At 42.4% G+C, this 18,018-nt stretch overlaps 1 protein-coding gene across 2 annotated transcripts in view; it reads right to left on the bottom strand.

Annotated features, from left to right (window-relative positions):
• Zhx3 (zinc fingers and homeoboxes 3) overlaps positions 1-12,839 on the bottom strand; it is a 97,177-nt gene extending 84,338 nt beyond the window's left edge. The window contains exon 1 of one of the 2 annotated variants that reach the window (XM_060382909.1): positions 12,620-12,839. The gene's annotated coding sequence lies outside the window, so the exon portion shown is untranslated. Of the gene's footprint in view, positions 1-12,221; positions 12,596-12,619 lie in introns of those variants that run through there. The other variant, XM_021644346.2, reaches the window with a different exon arrangement.
• Between the last annotated feature and the right edge of the window lie 5,179 nt (positions 12,840-18,018).

Below are 18,018 nucleotides of genomic sequence, written 5' to 3'. Positions count from 1 at the left end.
CAGAACATTAGTGCCCATCACCATGGAGGCAATTGTAACGTCAAATCCAGAACTGTGAAATCACAAAAAACAAAGCACATACAACAAGTTCTGTAGAGTGAGCAAGAGAGCAGAGATAGCAGTGAGAAACACAAGTCTTTACAAGTTCTTTTGAAACAATTCAGTTTAAGTCATTTTGTTCCTTTCAGAATATTAAGACAATTTCTGACTATTTCAAATTAAACTAATTTCTTCTGTTGAAAGACGATATTATACCCAAACTCCAGCCTTCAGACTCAGTGAGAAATGAATGCTCTATTAAAGGCCATGCAATTAGGAACAGACACCTTCATAAAGTATGGTTTATGAAGTGTGGTTTTTCACCTGAAACGGAGTAAGCAGTCTTTAGCCTAGATCACAAAATATTTTGTTGTAACCCTATCCTTCATGCACTATTAGCTGTGCAGACAAGGAACAGGGTGTAAATTGTTACCATAAGTATCCAGTCTATTATATAGTAGAATGGAAAAGGAGGAGTGATGCCTAACATGGCCAGAGGGGTCAGGGAACGCTTCAGAGGAGGGGGCACCTGAGACAAAGCTTGCAAAGCGTGCTGAAGAAAGAGAAGGTTCATTTTTAGCAGAGGCACATAGGAAATCCAGAAAATTCAGGGATAGAAGCCTAAAGTCTTCTCAGGACTAGTCTAAGAACTTAGGACTTGGAAGAGGCCACAGGCCTGAGAGCCAAGGAATAGAAGCATTAAAGGGAAAGGCAGCTCCAGACTGGAATTGCTACAGAATGAAGTTAGGCAAGAGTGAATGACCTGGATTTAGCAAGTCACAAAGGACCCTGGATGGCCCATGCCTGAGACATGTTGGGGGGGGGTTGTTACAGAGCTAGAGCACAGAGAGCTGAACCACAGTGGGTGAGGAAGTAGAGGCCATGGATAAGGCTACCCACAGGAAGCTTGGCTTAGAACAGATTGAGCCAACAGGAAACACAGGATCAAATTTTATTTTCCAGCCAGGACCTCTGCTCTGGGCTCCAGACTGGCCCTTTTGATTTCTTATTTTTACCTTATCTACTATAATGAATTCATACTCTGGCCTCCTCTCCTCTATTCTTCATACAACAGCTGGATGGGCTGGTCTTTTCAAAATATAAATTGAGATCATCTTACCCATCACTCAAAATACATAATGGCTTCCTGCTCAGAAGTAAAACCTCAACTCCCATCCTAAGTCTGGTGCATAAAAGCCTCCTAGATAATCATTCATTATCAGTCTCTCCCCTTATGCCATTGACCATTGACACCCGGTGACAACTTAGGAAACTATGATCTGAAACCAGTAGATATTCATAGAACCGGGTCTCTGCCTCCTCACTATTTGGATTATAAACGAGCACAAAAATGTCTATTTTTGGTCACCAAGGTCTCAGTAGTGTTTTCTATTATATAAGCTAGTGCTGCTCTACTCATATAAGCTGCATTTAGGTATCTAAGAGAAAGCAGAGGATATAGTAGTAAAGAAGAAATTGATACAAGAGCCTGGAATAAGGATAAACCTAACCAACACAGCTTCTATAATTTACTAATCCTTATCAAGAAACTTTAAGTAAAAGTTTCTCACTGAAACAAAGTTTCTCATTTAACACTCATCATCATCTCTTACTATTAGTACAAAGTTATAAATGGACTAGAAATTAAAATGACTTAGGTGTAAGTCCCTAGAAAATGGAGGAGCTGGGACTTGAACAACAGGACTAGACTCACAGTCTAAAGGCTTTCACTACAGCATTTGGTCTCTCAAATCACATTCTAGTGTTATATTAAAGGTACTCTTGGCTGATGCACAAAGGAGCTGGATTGAATCGAAAAGGTAGAACTGGTATAACTGATGAAAGATCGTGGGAGTCCTTAAGTATCAATCTGTGTAGTGTAACTTTCACACAACAGACAATGGGAAGCAATAATCAACTCCCACTTCCAAGTTCCACAACAGTAATTTGATACACTCCTTCCTTCAAAGACCTCACTGTATTATCTGCCCTTGACCAGTTAGTGCCAAAGGCCTACCCACTTCAGAAACAAAATAGTTTTTACAAGGGTAAAACTTTGAGCCCTTTACTTTCCACAAAGCCAGAACAAAACTCTATCTGGTTTTCACTAACTTGCCAAAGGAGTTAAGACTCACTCATAGGAATCAGTGAGAGAGAATTCACTCTAACAAGATTTTTTTTTTTTTGAGGCAGAACACACCTTGAAAACAAGCACACAGAGCCCTCAATCAGGAAGAGCTCCCTCTGCACAGCTTCCCTGCTAGTCTCTTTTTAGCCACCTAGAGTAAGGGAGACTGAGAGCAGTTGACCCACCCCACAGCGCTCCATCACCAACACTGAAAAAGATACTCAAATGAGATGCTGGCTTGCTAACCTAGGGTTAATCCTTTCCAAAGGAGGCCTCACTGGCATCACTTAGAGCTCCACCTTCCCCACATCCCAAGCCATACACATTCTATTATTTTGGTTTTCCATTTATCACACTACAGTCACAAGCCACATCAATGAAGCCACATACTTCATTGGGTTATCAGCCCTATGCTGATAACCCAATGAAGTATCTTCCAGAATGTATCCCTGTTGATAAACAATGTGTGACTGTATTTCTAATTTTTTAAAATGTTCGCTATGATCCTGAGATCATAAAGGCAATAAAGGCAATCTATACCATATATCTCTTAAAATTTAGTATGCTAATTTCAGAAACAAGTTATCAAAAATAAGGAATTGGGAGTTCTAGATGAGTTAGCATAACTCAATAAGCACCAAAATGACCTGGAGTCTTGCTAAAATAAGTGATGTCTTAATAAATAAAATATCTCAAGTATAATTTTACCTGGCCTTCCAGACGGTGTAGCTCCAAGGCAGAACACTTGCCTAGTGTGTGTAAAACCTCAGGCTCAATCTCTTAGCACCAAAATTCCAGGCTGGTATATTTCCTCCAAGCTCTTCTCATCCCGTGTACCTAGTCCTAGAAACCTCTCTTCTGTCTGCAGTCCCACAATATTTTCATTATAATTCCCTTTAAAGCACATGGCCCAGGTTAGATATTTTAAAGTATTTAATTCAATCTTTCTTTTAAAAAAGTTCTCTGAGGCTAGAGACCCCCCCCCCCTTTTTTTTTTAACTTCAAGATGCCTGGTTCACAGTAGGCATAGAAATTGCTTTACAAACTGAATACTCTTAGCTATTCAAACATTACAAAGAGAACCATAAAAAGGTAGTTTTCAAGGGTTTCTGAAATGAAGGGAAGTGTGATACTAAAGAAACATTATCATCAAACTGCTCATTGGCTTTGTTCAATGTTTCTCTGCTTTAGAAGAAAATGTTTTTCTAAAAGGGAAAGAATACTGCGCTTTCAGTTTTTTTTTTCTAAGATGGAATATTTTATTATAAAACTGAAAGTTCTGATTATTTGCCATTGGCTAAACTTCCACTGCCATTGTTTTCAAGGCCTCTCAGTGTGGAAACAATTGGATCCCTGAAATTCAATAGTAAAGGGAAAGGAGGGAAGGGAGGGAAGGGGAAGGAAGCAAGGGGAGAGGAAAAGAGCAGAGATTGAGACTATGAGTGGAAGATGTGGAGGTGACTGGAATCAACTGAGATGCTAAAGCAGCTTATCAGCTGAAAGCCTAGCTTCTCTGTCTAACATGAAGTAGAAATCAAACACAGGACAGAGCAAATCCAAGTTTTAAGCTCAAGGCCTACAGCATCCACTTCCTACATTTCTGACCATTTTCTCCCCCCCCCCCAAAGCTTTAATGTTTGTGTATGACAAACCAAGTAGTGGGTGTATTCCTGAGTTTTCTAAACTCAAAACAGTACATCTAAAGCTCAAACCCTCCTCACTAGTAATAAAATCTTCTAAGCAGCCATCCAGGAGAGGCTAGCATCCAGTTCCACTCCTAGCAACCACACTTTTGAAGTGGTCCTCTTGCCATGGAAAGAACCAAATTAGTGAAAATAAAAGAACAAGCAGCACGGCTACTGGTACCATGATGCTAAGTATCTATTTACATATACATCCCTTAGGGATAAAATTGCATCTGTCTTTGGTGTGTTACTAAGTAAATCTTTCTTTTAATCCAATAACTTCAGAGACAGAATTGAATTGTATAAGCTAACTTTATGGGTCACTAACTCACTAAAACTTGCTTGTTTGTGATGAAAACCTTTCTTCTTTCCCTGCCTTATGGACAAAGCAAGCCTGAAGAGTTGTTTGTGTTGAAGGAGAAAACAACTATGATTAATGAGCATTCCCCCAAACTGTTAATCTTTCGTTTAATTTGTAAAGCACTGTTATATCTATCCTTACCAGGGTCCCTTCTTGTTTTTAATGTGGTTTCCTCTAATGAAACATTTCATAGTTTATGCTATTAGATGAACTGGGGGAAACAAGCTACTGAGAGTCAAGGCAAAGACTCTCTGCCTCCAGTTTATCTCCTTTAGACCCAGCAGTTTACTTTCAGGTTCATAGTGTGTGTGTGTGTGTGTGTGTGTGTGTGTGTGTGTGTGTGTTTTAAGATGGTTTCATATAGCCCAGCCTTGCTTTGAACCCTACATAGCCCAAGTTAGCTTTAGACTCCTGATTCTCTTGCCTCCCCCTCCTAAGTGGTAGGATTATAGGCACCAGTTTTTGCAATGCTAGGGATGGAACCCAGGACTTTCTACTTACTAGACTAGCACTCTACCAAATAAATTACATTCCCAGCACTCCCGTGATCTTAATCACTAAAGACACACTCCCCCTAAAACAGCCTAATTATAAAGAATTGCCAAGCATTATGTGTATGGGAGAGGAGCGTTAAAGATAAATTCCCAAGTTCCTCTCCTCCAGATAGTCCCATGGGCCTTATGATAGAGCTTAGTATCTCTTATTTTTAACATGGTTTTCATATATATGCTAGAAACACAGTAGTACATGCCTCTAGGGCAAAGCACTTGAATGAAATGCGCCAAAGCTGACTTCTCTAGAGACCTTACAACTGGTACCTCTTTTGGGTCATGTTTTTAAGCTCTTCCTTTGGGAAGAATCCACTGGTGATCTGAGGTTCTTACAGACTAGTTTAACACTCTTGGCCTCTTCCACTGCTGGGCCCTCTTACCTCACCTCATTCACTAAAGACAAAGCTCTTCCTTCTCTTAGCTCCATATATCCTGGTATCCTTCTAATGGTGTCTCTAACCTTACAGACATTAAAACAACTCTTCAGCTGCTCAGTTATTTAATCTTCTTGACTTCACCCATCTTCACTGAGTTCATGTCAAATGTTTGTGCCTGTGGCAAAACATAGGAGTCCATTATGCCCACTAATTAACTGCTCCAACTCTTATATTTTTCATGCACATGTCATCTAAGCACATCCTGGTATTACTCCATCACTCAAAAGCACTCATCCATTGACTTCATAAATACCGTTTCCCTTTTCCATGCAACCTTGGCACCCCATCTGCAGGTTAATTACTTTCTGTACCCTCAGCACACCTGCTTCACTGTCCTCTGCCACTCACCCTTCAAAATCCCAACTCTAGCTCAATCCAACCATATACTTTCTTTGCTCCCCGAATTAGGCAGTCAAATGCTACTGGTATCCCAGTTAATCTGTCTTCTCCTATCTCAGTGCTCCTTAGCAATCATAGACATTGTTTCAAACTCATTCTCCATCCTTCTGAACTCGATTGGTTGCCAAATGTCTCCTTTTCTCTTTGGCCATTTCCCACTTATTCTAAATAAACAACTTCCTTCTACATTGGTTAATTTCCATTGTCAACTTGGTTGGATTAATAAACACTTAAGTTATTGGTGAGACACACATTTGAATTTGTCTGTGAGGGTCTTTCCAGAAAGGCCCACAAGAGCTGTGCTGGATGCAGGCAGTACCAGCACATGAGCTGGAGTCCAATTCAATAAAAAGGGGAAATAGAAAAAAAGCAGCTTCATGTCAAAATGCATCTTTCTTGGCTTCCTTATGTGGATCCAGTGTGACTAGCTGCCTCACACTCCTGTCACACGCCTCTCCTCCCTTCGTAAGCCTCAAGTTGCTTTCAGTCAAGTATTTGGTCACAGCAATGAGAAAAGTAACTACTACAAAGAGGATGGAAGCTATTACACTCTCACCCACTCATAAGCCATCCCACAACTATGCTCACAGAGTCCATTATGCAGGCTGACAACTTCATGACATCTGAGCTGGTCGGGTAATGAAGCCCACTGTTCATTTGATTATTTGAAGTAAGCTTCCTGAAGGTGAGCATTCCTGAAGCAAACAGTAAGCTAGTGGGTAGCTTACTAACATTTATATTATATTTTTGCATGAGAGTTTTTGCCTACATGTGTGTGTATGTACCGTTTATGTGCCTAGTGCAGGGGAAGGTCAGAGAAGGCAGTAGGCCTCCCGGGACTGTAATAACAGCAAATGGCTGTGAGCCACCACGTGGGTGCTGGAAGTAGAACCCAGATCCTTTGGAAGAGCAGCCAGTGCTCTTAACCACTGAGCCATCTCTCCAGCCCCGGTCGGTAACTTTCTAGAAAAAAAAAAAAATAGCCTCTTGAAATTTTTTTCCTCTAAGAATCTTAAAGACAGAGATAAGTTTTAAAAGAAAGAAAGAAAGATATCTTGCCTCATAAGCATAAAACACACTTAAATCCAAACATAAAGTTATCACGAATACACAGAATAATTACAAATCCCAATTCAAAATCAGAGTCAGTGAAAGAATACAAAATTATTAACTGTATGTCTTTCATTCTCAACCAAGCCATATTTGTTGGTGAGATTACAAGTTTTCCTTTCTTATAGTTGACACTAATTTTCTTATGTGTACAATTCTGCTCCTCACAATGACCCTATGATATGAGAACTACTTTTTTCTTTTACACTTACAGCTAAGAAAAACTTTAAAAAGGTGGGGGGGCAGATGGAGGGTGTAGGTGGATCTCTTGTGAGTTTAAGATCAGCCTAGCTAGTTTCAGGCTAGAAGGACTACAGAGTGAGAACCTGTCTCAAAGAAAAGTGAGGAGCAATTACAGAAGACACCCAAAGTTCAACTCTGGCCTCCATACTCATAAACACATGTGTACCTGCATGTATGCCTGTGAGTATACGAATACACACACACACAAACACAAACATACTCATTCAAACATGTATATATATATAATACAGATACATACCCAAACAACTATGTATATACAATATACACACACAAAGAAAAAAAAAAACTTCACTGAATTATATGACTGTAACTCAAATATCCTGTTTTTATCTCTCATATATCCTTTAAAAACACAAACATTAGCAGTAAGCAACTATAAAGATCACAATATACCTCATATTCATTCATCCCTATATTCATGTTAAAGGGTAGAGTGATTAAGATGAAAGGATGAAAGATCATGTGGATTAAAATCCTAACTCTAGCCAGGCGTGGTGGCACATGCTTTTAAACCCAGCACCCAAAAGGTAGAGGCAGTGGGATCTGTGAGTTCAAGGCCAGCCTAGTCTACAATGAGAGTTCCAGGACAGCCAGGGCTACACAAAGAAACCCTGTTTTGAAAAAGCAAAAAAGAAAACAAAAAACAAAAAAACCTAACTCTACCACTTTGTCAGCTGTGTTACTTTAAACTCCCACTTCCTCAACTACAAAGAGTAATGGTAACTTATTATCATTGCACTTTACCAGCTTCTCACAATAATTTAGAAGTAATATATGAATATACTAATCAGTATATTCATATTTTGATAATATCAGTATTTTAGTAAATCTCAAAAACGTCAGTTATATAATCATTTAATGTGGTTGAAACATTGACCTACAGGATCCTACTGAGAGAACTGCACACCAGAGCTGTGCCATAACCAAGGCAAAACAACAACAACAACAAAAACAAAACTGTTCTCAGCCACATACATCTTGCTATATATTTGGAAAGGGACAATAAAGAAAACAAACATATAAAAAAATTCTTAGGATTTTAGTGAAGTGTCTATTAGGAAATGCCTATGAACACAGATGGGACAATGAAAAGGAAGCTACTAAATAAGGGGCCATTAATATCAGCCATTCTGAAGAGAAGTACGTTTGAGAAAGAAGGTTCTTTCTACGAGTGTCAGGCAGAGACTGAAGGATTTAGACAAACAAGGAGGAGAACTTGGAATATTTGAGGAATTGAAGGTGTTCAACCTGACAAACATGAGCAATGAGCAGGGACTAGAGAGAGCAGAGAGGACTGGCTGGCACCTCCAAGTATTCACAGATGTGACTCTAAGCACAGTGGGTAGCCTTTCAACCTGTTTACCCTGGCTGCTATGGAAGAAGCAGGCAAGAATGAAGCTAGAAGACCAGCTAAGAGGTATGTACCACCGTGCAAGATTAGGAAGTAGTGGAAAGGATTTGAAATATTCTGGGGTGCATGAAAGAAGACAACAAATGTGGAAGTTTAAGAGGGAGATCAAGAGACCAATTTGGGGGTTTGGGATTTAGGCCCGTGTAGGATACTCACTTAGCAAATGCAAGGTCCCAAGTTATATCCATAGCATGAGAGGGAGTGGAGGGAGCAGGCAATTTGTGGACATGTGACTTTGAGATGAGGCAACAAAGAAAACAGGAAGGTCTGATAGAAAATACAAGGCTGGAGTCAGAAAAAAAGTGGGAGTTTCTCCATGCAGGGCATACTAAAGACTTAGATAAGTTTTACTGTGGCAGGAATATGATGACAGAAGAGAAACCACTGAGTGAGAAAAGAAATGATAAAATTTAGGTGTGGTGATTACATTCTTTAATTCCCAAAACTTAAGAAGCTGAGGCAGGAGGATAACAAGATCAAGGATCATCCTGGGCTACACAGTGAGTTCAAGGGCAGCCTCAGCTATATATCAAGACCCTGTCTCAGAGGAAGAGAGGGAAATCTAAAACTGAAGAGGATTAAGCAGCCTCTACAAAAGCACACAGACCTGTACTCAAACACATCTGCAACAAATGCCCATTGAAGAAATAAGAAAAAATTAACATATTTCCTATAGTCCCTCAGCAGAATAAAATTTCCATTTAGGATATATAAACCATACCATCAGCACCAGCACCAAGTTCTTAGGTATTTAGAACATAAGTATCAGAAGTTTTTCCAAGGTCTCTGGGCTGTATTGTTCTAGGCAAGGTTCAAAGAAAATATCAAATTCCCCCCCAAAAAAAAAACCTCACTAAATATAAAAGTAGCCTATCTGATTTTCAAATCTTTAAGAAATTTACACCCAAAGATACAATTTTCCCAATCTTTATCAATGAAAGTACAATGATACATTTTTACTACAGATATTGTTTCCTCTTAAAAGATGAAGCTGCCACTTTCAAATAGTTCAAAGGTCACGTGAGAGATTAAAAAATGTTTAAAGGTCAAGGATCAATTATAAAATGTTAAAAAAAATAAGTAAGCAAGTAAGTGCAAACCCACAGCCATCCAAAAATGATAAGCAGAGAGATGAAAAGGACAGAACTGGCAAGAAAGTAAATAAATATAACAGCTACTCCCCAAATGAAAACACATCGAGGTTGTAATTACACCTTTGGATATCTGCGGACACAAAAAGCTTACTATGCTCTTGAGGCTTATACGATTGCTAAGATCTACCAAACTGGGACACTTTAGACTTCTCAAAAATTCCCAGTGTGACACAAGGGATAATGCATAAAAAGGAAAGCCAGCAACATTTGCCAAAATTGTTCCTTCTGTCAACTTTCCAAGTTAAATCAAGGTTTGTTTTTTAGATTTACTGACTTTATTATTTTTTTGTATATGAGTGTTTTGCCTGCATGTATGTATGAGCATTATATGTATGCTTGGTACCGATGAAGATCAGAAAACTGTGTCAGTTCCCCTGGAGCTACAGATGGTTCTGAGCTGCCATATTAGTGCAGACTCAAACCTTGAGCTTCTGCAAGAGCAACAAGAGTTCTTCACTGCTGAGCCAACTCTCCAGACTTTTTTTCTAACTTTATTATTTTTATTTTATGTGTATGGATGTTTTGTCTGTGGGTATTATCTGGTACCACCTGTGTTCCTGGTGTCCACAGAAGCCAGTGGAAGGCACTGGATCTCCTGGCACTAGAGTTGTCCATGCAGGTGCTGGAAATGGAACCTGGTCCTCTGGAAGAGCAACCATTGCTCTTAGCTGTTGAGCCATTTCTCCAGCCCCTAACACTGTCATTCTTTTAAGATCCTAAAGCTCATCTTATAAGATTCTTCTAAGAATATACTATTGAGAAGAAAACTGTAGAGTTTAAAAACTGTTACGCCTCCTCATGATACAGCTACTTAGAAGGCTACCAGCAATGTCACATGAATAGACAGATAACTAGCATTCATCTAGTTATGCACCAAGCAAATATTAAGTATCTCTAGTGGACCAGGAGCAGTTCTACACCTTGAGAATATTTCAGTGAAACAAGACCTTGTGCTTGTGAGATAGCAAAGGAGACAGAAAATAAGCCAACAAATAAACACCACCAAGTGGTGATAAGTACAGCACAGAATGGAAGACAAGGATTGATGTGAATTTTGTAGAGTTGTTGGGGAAAGACCTAAAGTAAGGAAGCCCATCTTAACTTCATAACATCTAGGCCAGCTGTTTACACAGGGGGATCACTAATGCAGAGGCGCCGAGGCAAGAGTGTGTGCGTGAAGTTCTTCAAAAGACAGTAGGGACTGCTTTGGCCAGGCAGCCCAGGAGGCCACAGGAAGGACAGGAGATCTCACGGTAATGGGAGAAGTTACTGGAGGGCTGCAAGCAGAGAACTCCCATGACCTAAATTTCTTTTTAAAGGAAAATAGTTTTTAGAGGGAAAATGGTTCCTCATAAAAGCAAGACACACCCCTCATAATCTGTTTGTAAATAGAAGAAAAAGAATACAATAAAAATCATATAGGCCCGAAGAACTTTGAGAGACAGACAGAGACAGGGAGAGAGACAGAGACAGAGAGAGAACACATGTACTTTGGAACAAAAGGCTGAAAAAGACAAGTGCCAAACAAGTTTACTAGACTTTGTGGGATTATAAGGGTTTTTTTTTCCTTTATGCTTTTGTAACTCGGGCTTCTGTCTTAAACATAACTCAGAGACAGAAAAATAGAGAGACGGCTTCACACAAGTGCCTGTGCACACACACGAACACACATGCATGCCACACATAGGCACACACACACACACACACACTACAGCCCGAACTTCCAATCACGGATGAAGCTAGTCTGAAATCTTACTTCAACCGAGGGAAAAAAACAACACAGGGCACTTTTTTTTTTTTTTTTTCCAAAAAATTACCCCACTTCCCATGCAATGTTTGCCTGTCATGAACCACTGCACAAATCAAGCATGGCCCAATGTATCAAGGTCGCGAAACCAACTTAGTTAATACGTTTACCATTACATAGCAGCCCCGTCTCTTAAAGCTACTTTGATACCATCTCTCCAAGGCACACATACAAAGGCCCTTTGCGCTCATTTCCTAAGTCTCTTTGATACTCCTTTGCTGTTTCTGGATTTTTCCACCGTACGTCTCTTAGAAGCAAATTAAGCCCGAATCAGTTGTTCCAGCTAATGAAGTGTGCTTTTGGCTCTTTTCTCCTTGGTTGAGAATCCGGCAAGCTACCAATTGTTTTTGAACACATTTCTGTTAGTTTTGAAATATTGCAATACTACGTTACCACAAACAAAAAAATAAACCAAGATAGCAACATACGAGCACATGTATATATATGGAAAGTGCTGTATTCCTTTTTAATTAAAAAATGTGCGGACGCCTCATGAATAAGCATTTTAGGCTATCTAGATAAATACATGTGTTGGCATGACACCGATAAAGGCAGAGAGGAACATGCCTTCTCTTCTCTAACCCCCCACCCCCCCACCCACCCGCGTCACATAACAGTTTCTCACGGGGCACGCTACCACGGCAGTCACCGTTCACAAATGCAAACCATCCAACTCAAAATGACTCAAGCTCTCAGACACTTTCCACCCCAAACCCCGCACCCCACCCACTCCTCAATCAACTTCCAACAGGTCTCTTGAATGAGAGACCCCCCACACTGGCAAGGCTTAACAAGTCCCAAACTCTGCTCACACGCCCATCTGGGCATCGTGAAACCCTGGTGTTTCCGCGTGGGGAAGGAGGATTCTACCGTACCCCTGAGTGGTTCGAGTCCCGACGCTCTTTTCACCAAAAGGCACGGGTGCCCGGCGCCCACAGCCGCCCGCGGGAGCGCGGACAGGCTCGCCCACCGCCAGGCCTCCGCCGCCCGCTTCGGCTCCCTCTGCCGCTCTGGCCCGCGGGACCACCTTGAGCCGGGGCTCGGGAGAGCGGAGCCCACAGCGAGCGCGGCGCTGACAGATGGGGGAGGCGGGGCGTCGGGGGGAAGGGGCGGGGCCGCTCGGAGCCCCGGGGTGCTGGCTGCTGACAGGGCCGAGCCGGAGACGGGCCTGGCGGGAAGGCGCTCGCAAACACACAGGGGCTGACAGGCAGGGACGCCAACACACACCGGGGACTGACAGCTGCGGGGACGATGGGCCTCTGCGGGCGCTCACCTGGCTAGGGCGGCGGCACCCGCGACCCGGCCGCTCTCCCCGCGCTGCGGGCCTCCCTCCCTCCCCGGCGGGCGGGCGGGCGGGCGGGCGGCCGGCGCAGGCCCCGCGGCAGCGGCGGCGGCGGCGAAGCCAGAGCCACGGGCTGCTTCTGTGGCGGGGACGAGCTGCACCAACCGACTCCCGGCCGCTCGGCTGAGCTCGGTGGCACTCGGAGGCGTTCGGCTCCGGTCGGCCCTCCTCGACTCGTCTGGGGGCGTGGCCCGCCCCCCCTCCCGCCCAGGTCGCCTCAGGCGCTAGGGGGCGGGGCTTTGGGAAACGGGCACAAGCCCCCTGACGTCGAGCGGACCTTACCCAGGGCGCATGCGCTGGCCGGATGCCCGCCCGCGTCCACTGAGTAGAGGCAAAAGGGGGCAGAGGAGCGGACAACAGAGCGGATGCTGAGGCCTTAGCAGTCCCCGGCCTTTGTGCTCCGTATCCTGGTCTTTCTGGAGGGCCACGTAAGGAGGTTACACTTGGAAATGAATGTAGTCCAGGCAAGGGTCCCAGACCCCTGCGCCCTCTCTCCCCAGTGCAGTGTTTCCGAACTAGCAACATTTGGAAGATGTTCTTTAACACCACTAAGGTTTCACGGCAGATTTTAGCATCTTGTTTACTCAAAGAAATAACAACCGAAACGAATTTGTGATCTTCGCTTCCCTAACACTATCTTAGGATACTGGAGCTTGCAAACACCTGCTCCCTCATGTTAGTTTTTCACAGCTGCTGTTGGCCTGGGATAAAATAATTGTTTCGTGTTCCAGGCATCTTTTTATAACGGAATCCAAATCTGCAGCAAATATGTTCAGAGAATGGTCCTCACCCTTCAAATCCAGACTAACAAACAGAGCTCTGAAGACTGAGTGAGTCCCAATTCCAAATCTGCTTGTATCGCATACAACTAGCCACAATCTCTCATCCACAAAAGACAACAGAATATTAGGATTATATATGGTGAGTGAGAGGATTAAACAGCAGTCTCTATAAAGCTTTCCGCACCATGTCTTGGTGTTTGGTAAATGAGGCTGAATTATAGCTGTATGATGGCCTGCACCTGTAATCTCAGTCAAAGAGGCTGACGCAGGGGCTTGCATATTTGGATTCAGCCTGGACTACATAGTAACTTCCAAACCAGCCTGGACTACATAGTAAGATGCTGTCTCAAAGAACAAAACAAAACAAAAGGCTCAGTTTCTTACCGTCAGTAAATGTATGTTTCAAGTGTAAGCAATGTTTCAAACTTAAATGTCCAGAGCCAAACACTAGAACCTGCACCTTAACACACTGCTTATGGTCGTTACCGCAATCTCCCTCATTACAGCTCATGGCAAGCCCAGCGTTTTTAAGGACCAGGCCAAACTGTCTCAGCCATTTTTCACGCCTCTCTTCCAATCATAGCCATCTCAATCTATGGGCAAGCCTGCCAGCACTACCTTCAGAAGTCTGTGTGCTGGGAATCCCTTCCGACCAGCTCCCCTTCCTTCCAGCCTGTGCTCTATACAGCAACCACAGGAAAAAGCCTAAGTTAAAACATGTTCCTGGGGGAGGGGCCATGGAGGAGATCAGCAAGGGGAAACTTGGGTCGGGATGTAAAATAAAAACAAACAAACAAAACAAAACAAAAATCCAACGGTTCCTATCTTGGGCACAGTAAAAATCAAAAGCCTTTATTCCAGGGACTCCCTAGAACCAACCCATGCAATCTGCTCTTTCTACTAAGAATGTCTCCTGCATTCCACAGCCAGCCACACTGGCCTCCTTCCTGCTCCTGGAATAGGAATGACCTTTGCGCTTAGTATGTCTTCTCCTGGGCATCGGAAGATGTGTCTCACTTCAAATTTCTCCTCAAAGGGTATTTCCTGTGATGGATATCAAGTCCAAACCTGCATCACTCAGTCTCCCTTTTTTTCTGCTTTACTTCCCTTCCTGGCCCTTATAATCTCAGTGTGAGTCTCTCGTGTCCCTCAGGGCAGGAATGTTTGTTTTGCTTATTTTCAACATCTGGAACATGGGCAGGCATGTTCAGGAACTCAATAAATATTTCTTGAATGAATGGGTATATAGGATATGTTGTGCTCCGATTTATTTTCATGTATTAATATATTTCATAAATTCATTCATTCATTTATTCAACCAAATTTTCCAAGCACCTTTTCTGATCCAGGCACTCTGGGAAATGCAGACGTAAGCCAGACATTCTCCCAGACACCAAGGAACTCTATATTTCAGAAGAGACAGACATGTAAAGCTACAGTTCTGGAGGAAAATATGCAAATGCTAACTGCTTTGGGAGGCAGAGCACAAAGGGTATAATTACCAGTATGTAGCAAGCATAGTGGTACTTACATCTAATCCCAGACACTCAGGAGGCTAAGGCAGTAGGATCACAAGTTTGAGCCAGCCTTGGCAACTTCAACAAGACCTTATCTCAGAATAAAATTAGAGAGGAGAGAGTTGCTACTTGGGGCCTACAGTGCTTGCCTGGCATAGTCAAGGCCTTGAATTCATTCCCCGGGACCAGAGGCGAAGACAACCAAAGGGCCAAAGAAATAAGATACAGGCAAGTGAGAGATGGGTTCCCAATAAGAAGCCAAATCTGGAGAGATAGCAAGAAGAGAGTCCAGGAAGAGGCAGTAACCAGCACACATACACATAGTGTTGAGAGGTAGTCAGAGGAGGAGAAGTTGTTAATGATGATATTTAGTCAAAGAGGCGGTTGTTTTCCTTCAAAAGAAAAAAGAGAAGGAGCAGTGAGAGAGCTCAGCAGGTTAGGCACTTGCTGCCAATCCTGAAAACCTGAGTCCCGTCCCCAGAACCCGCACAGTAGAAAGAGCGAGTGACTGCTGCTAGTTCCCTGCCCCCATGAATAAATAAATATAATTTGAAAGATTTTTTTTAATTAAATGTCCTAGGAAGATGGCTCAGTCAGTAAACCACTTGCCACACAAGCATGAGGTTATGAGTTTGGATCTCCCAAACCCACTTCAAAACCTGGGTGTGTCTGAAAAAAAAAAAAAAAAAAAGAAAAGTGGCCTTTAGGCATATACCCAAAGGACTCTATATCTTATCATAAAGATGTTTGTGGCTCCTCTATTCACCATAGCAAGGAAACAAAGCCAGCTCAGATGCTCATCAATGGACGAATGAATGATGAAAATGTGGCACATATATACAATGGAATTTTACCCTGAAAAAAGAAAAATTAAATTATGAAACTTTCATGGAAACAGGTGGATCTAGAAAGTATATTAAGCAAGGTGACCCAAACTCAGGAAAAGAAAAAAACCTCACATTCTCTCTCAGATGTGGATCTTAGCTTGTAATGTATATATGTGTGAAATACATATGTGTGTGTGTATCAATTCATATATATGTGAACTCATACATATGTGAATTCACATATATATGTAAATTTTATACACACTCACACACACACATTACAGTAAGGGGTGTGGAGAGAACACAACAACTAGTACTGCTCTGGCAGAAAACCCAAGTTCAGTTCCCAGCACCCATGTCAGACCGATCACAATTGCCTGTAATTCCAGCTCCAGGGAATCTGGCACCCTCTTCTGGCCGATTGAGGAACTACATCCATGTGGACAAATGCACACACTCATTTACGTAAACACTTAATTAAAAATAAAAATAAAGGTTGGATAGATGTCTCACCCTTTAAGAGCACTGGTTGCTCTTCCAGAGGATCTGGCTTCAGTTCTCAGCACCCACACAAGAGCTCACAACCATCTGTAACTCCAGTTTCAGAAACTCTTATGCTCTCCTCTGCTCCTGAGGACACTCCACACGTGCATGATACACATACACGCACACCGGCAAGCAGTCATGCACAAAATATTAAAATATTAAAAATATTTAAAAAATATTAAAAATATTTAAAATTTAAACCATGGGCTATAAGAACCTAGAATCTTTGAGAGTAGGCCTTCTTTTTGGAAGGTATGTGGTGATCCAGGGTAGCCATCTTCCTTTATAGTTCTTAATGATTGGATCTGCCTTATGAGTACAGAGGTGGTCCCCAAATGGCCGAGAGACTCAAGAATAATTTGTAAGCCCTGAAAATAACACATGTGTAAGGAGACATTAATCAGGCTGTAGAAAGTGTTATGTGGGTTTTCTGTGGGCAACAAGGTTACAAAACTGAAGCTGAGCTTTCTGTTCAGAAAGAACTTGGCCATGAAAGACCCACAGATGATATAACATGGAAGAATCTCATAATGAGGGATTGGCGGGACAGCTCAGTATCGAAGGTGCTTGCTGTGCAAGCGTGAGGTCTTAAATTCAATCCAGGGAAGCTGGTTAAAAAGCCAGGGATGGTGGCTCGCACTTGTAATCCCACCAGTGGAGAGGCAGAGGCGGGACAGATCTCTAGGGCTCACCAGCCATCCACCACAGCTTAATCAGTGAACCCCAGGCCAGTTAGACACCCTGCTTCAAGACACACTGTGGACAGCTTCTAAGGGACAACACCCAGGCTTGACCTCTGACCACCACATGCATGCACATACACACCCTCTCTCTCTCTCTCTCTCTCTCTCTCTCTCTCTCACACACACACACACACACACACACACAGGACTCTCACAAAGAATGTTGAGCCAAACAAGGAAATCATGTAATTGAGAGCTTGCTTATAGTTCAGCGGCTTAGTGCATTATCATCATGGCAGAGAGCGTGGAGGCATGCAGGCAGGCATGGCCCTGAAGCTGAGAACTTTATATTCTGATCTATAGGCAGAGAGAACCTGGACCTGGCGTGGGCTTTTGAAAGCTCAAAGCCCTTTCCCAGTGACGCACTTCCTCCAACAAGGTCCTAATCCTTCTAATCCTTTCATACAGTTCCACTCCCTGGTGACTAAGCATTCATATATGAGTCTATGAGGTCCATTCTTATTCAAATCACCACAGTAGTTATTCTTTCTGATTCTTTTCGGGGTGTCCAAACATTGTTTATTTTAATAATAATAGGGTTAAAGTATATATACTGTATGTGTAAATATACTGTTTAACTTTTTAAAAATTGACAGTAGACATCTGCTCACTTTCATATATATATGTATATATATGTAAAGACATATATATGTGTGACCTTTGGGTTTTGTTCGGTTGTTTGTTTTTGGTTTGTGTTTTTGTTTTGTTTTGTTTTGACACAGGGTTTCTTTGTATAGCCTTGGCTGTCCTGGAACTCGCTGTGTATACCAGGCTGGCCATGAACTCATAGAGATCCACCTGCCTCTGCCTTCCAAGTGCTGGGATTAAAGGTGTGTGTCACAGCTGCCCAGCTTTATTTCCTATTTTGAGACACAATGAATACAGCCATCATCCTGATCATGGTCTTGCATCCCC

The sequence above is a fragment of the Meriones unguiculatus genome, chromosome 4 (assembly GCF_030254825.1).
Source record: "Meriones unguiculatus strain TT.TT164.6M chromosome 4, Bangor_MerUng_6.1, whole genome shotgun sequence".
Taxonomy (NCBI): Eukaryota; Metazoa; Chordata; class Mammalia; order Rodentia; family Muridae; genus Meriones; species Meriones unguiculatus.
This window is presented reverse-complemented; position numbering and strand designations above follow the sequence as displayed.